At 34.7% G+C, this 3,444-nt stretch overlaps 1 pseudogene; it reads left to right on the top strand.

The window, feature by feature from the left end:
* The window catches only part of LOC145091706 (transcription factor MYC2 pseudogene), a 2,362-nt pseudogene extending 1,423 nt beyond the window's left edge, over positions 1-939 (top strand).
* Positions 940-3,444: the final 2,505 nt, after the last annotated feature.

Genomic DNA, 3,444 nt, shown 5'->3' with positions numbered 1-3,444 from the left:
AAGAAGAAGAGATCGCCCGGTTCGTGCGGAAGTAACGAAGACGGGATGCTTTCTTTCGTCTCCGGTGTGCTTCCGTCGTCCAGTACCGTGAAATCCGGTGGCTGCACTTTCCCCGGAGCTGATTCTGACCACTCAGATCTAGACGCATCGGTAATCAGAGAAGTGGAAAGCAGCAGAATGGTGGAACCGGAAAAAAAGCCACGAAAACGAGGACGAAAACCGGCCAACGGCAGAGAAGAGCCATTGAATCACGTAGAAGCAGAGAGACAAAGGAGAGAGAAACTAAACCAGCGTTTCTACGCTCTACGCGCCGTCGTCCCAAACGTTTCAAAAATGGACAAAGCCTCCCTCCTCGGCGACGCCATTTTATACATCAACGAACTCAAATCAAAGCTAGATAACACTATATGCGACAAAGAAGAACTAAGAAACCAAATCGATGAACTAAAGAAGGAATTACTAAGCAAAGAATCCCGACAATCATCTTCCTCCGCCATCTCACACCCGGAAGACATGAAAATGTCGAACACCTCCACCACCAACCAACCCATACTCGATTTAGACGTAGAAGTGAAGGTCATCGGGTGGGACGCCATGATTAGGGTCCAATGTAACAAGAAGAACCACCCTGCCGCCCGGCTCATGGCGGCGTTGAAAGAACTCGATTTCGAAGTCAACCATGCCAGTGTGTCGGTGGTGAATGAATTGATGATCCAACAAGCCACCGTGAAAATGGGTGGTCGGTTGTACACTCAAGATCAGCTCCGGTTAGCCTTAACGAACAGATTTTCAGATCCATTATAGATTTTATTATGGCAATTAGTGAAAGCTGTAGCTAAACTTTTTTATTTGAAGCTACTATTAATTAAGGTCTTAATGTAACATAAAATGTATGTTGTTAGTGTAACGAGTGAATAAAATGTCTTTTATGAAATCAAATATTATCATCGATTTCTAAAATTTGCTTTCTTTTTTTTTTTTTAATTTTGTTTTACAAATAATCAAAATGAAGTAACATGTTTGTATGGATTTGGTGAGTCGGGTATACCAATTTTGTTTGGGATAAGAAACATGTTATTAAATGGATGGCTGTTATATGAACATACCATGTTTTGTGGTGAAGGAAACATTAGGCCATGCCTACCAATAGACACAATTATTTGTTTTTATTTTGAGTAACTAACATTTTGTTCTTTCATTTTTTGTGTTAAAAGTTTTTTCTTTAGGTATTTGTAACCTTATTATGTTTTTATTTTAAGTAACCTAACATTTTGGTCCTTCATTTTTCGTTTTAAAAGTTTTTCCTTTAGATATTTGTAACCTTATTATGTTTTTATTTTAAATAATTGATCTCATACCGTTACGTCAAAAATCATTTGGTTAAAAAAAACAAAAAAAATCATCAACTACATACTTAAACATCATGAATTTGATTTACTATTTATTTAAACACCATGCTTTATGTCTTCTTTAAATATTAATAATTAAACATTTAAGCACTTGAAAGTTGAAATTTTAGATATATTACTCGGATATAACAAGTGGCGTTTATTATTATATTCATGTATATGTTTATCTTTGGATGAGATAAATATGTAACACTCAAAGTGTACATAAAATATCTAATATTAAAAAAGAGACATTGAATAAACGTGGAGCAGGAGGCATAAAGAGTGGTGTGACAACATATGAGGAGGGCTAGGGCCACCACCATCACCATATCTATAAAAAAATAAAAGTGTCTCTACCAAAAAAAAGAAACACGTTTGGCTTTTGGCTTCCACTCGTTAAAAAATAATAATAAAAGTTGTTAGATTTTTATGTTTATCACTGAAAGCACAGTCAACTGCTACCATACAATTGCATTTGCGATATTATGATTGTTTTGGGATTCAAATACCGGTATTTACTTTAAATATTAAAGTGATATTTACATAATTACATTTTAACTGATGTTATTTTATTTATATGCTCTTTGTTTTAGGGTTGTTTTTAATTGATGTAGAGAATAAAACCACTGCGGACAGTAGCTCTCTAGTGCATATTCCCTATACAAGCATCTATGCAAAAATTCAAACCTACAGAACTCAATTTCAATTAGAAAATTACTAAGATATGTTGAAAATCGTATCTTACGCAATTAAGAAAATTCAATAGGGCATATAATTTTAATGTCTCTCTTCAATATGACACAAAATATTCTCTATGGTGGTAGACTAATAACAGTAGAATGTTACATCAGTCGGTTATTACTTGTGTAGCAATGTTTGGAAAAAATGAATTTAAACTTTTGTATCTCATTCGATAAGGCTTGGCCTCTCCATTGAGAAAGTACCATACCTTAAGTTCAAATCTTGGAGGTTTCAATTAGATGATGAGTAGGAGGTCATTGTAGGAATAATATTCCGGTAATGTACGAAACAAAAAAGAAAATAGAAAAACTAAGGAATGTGTTCAACACATTGTCCTTAAAACAAATTCGTCTGCTACCGGGTGTTTGTTTCCCATGATACAACAGTTTGAAGTGGTTCTTCTAGACCATCCGAACCCTCAATAAGCCTGAATTATATCTTCAATATAGCTAGAAAAGAAGAAGATGAAGTGGGAAAGAAGGGAGTTTTCTTACATTCTATTGGTGTACTCAAATGATTGTAGAGTAGTGATATTTATACTACACATTCTATAACCTCTCATTTAAACACCTCTATTAATCACAAAGATTAATGTGTGTTAATATGTAATTAAATTGTAATATTAATTACAATTTCAATTACGAAAGAAAGAAATTGCAAGAAAGGTCCCTGAACTTTTCTTTTCTTTCTCCCACCCATTAAACTCTTTTATTTACTTCTTCCAACACCCTTACTTTAAGGATTAATTTCTCATTTATATTAAATCCATTTTGGAAGTGTTAAAAAAATGGGGAAAACCCATTTTTATAAATTGGTTAACACCAATTTCCCAACAATCCCCCACATGAATGAAAATTGATCAAGCATTTTCAAGCTACCAAGATAAAACCCAACAGTTGAATCATGCATAGGATAGGTAGGTGTTACCATTTGAACCTTCCATTAAGATACATATTTATTTTACTAGCGGACCAGTAGACTCGAAGTCCTTGAACTGTTTTGCCGTTTGTGTAAATAATCAATATGTGTCTCACATGATTCTCACTGACCTAGTTAGGTTCTCATTGATGTGTCTGTTATGGTCATGGACATTTGCCTGGTTCTGTAAGAGCTCTTAGGAATGTGCCCCTACAATTCCTTTCGAAGCGACCCCATTTCTCTCTCACATAGGTGATTCTATAATAATCATTAAAAGCTAATTCGTGATGAGTTCCAATTTATCATCCACGACTATAAGCTTAACCTGCATCACTGTTTGTGGAATGGGTTGGGGTTAACCCCCACAGTGATTCACAAATGTTATATGCAAGTA

Source organism: Lactuca serriola, chromosome 3 (genome assembly GCF_051521515.1).
Source record: "Lactuca serriola cultivar US96UC23 chromosome 3, Lser_US96UC23_V15, whole genome shotgun sequence".
In the NCBI taxonomy this organism is placed as follows: domain Eukaryota; kingdom Viridiplantae; phylum Streptophyta; class Magnoliopsida; order Asterales; family Asteraceae; genus Lactuca; species Lactuca serriola.
The sequence above is the reverse complement of the archived record's forward strand: the minus strand, read 5'-3'. Positions and strand labels throughout refer to the sequence as shown.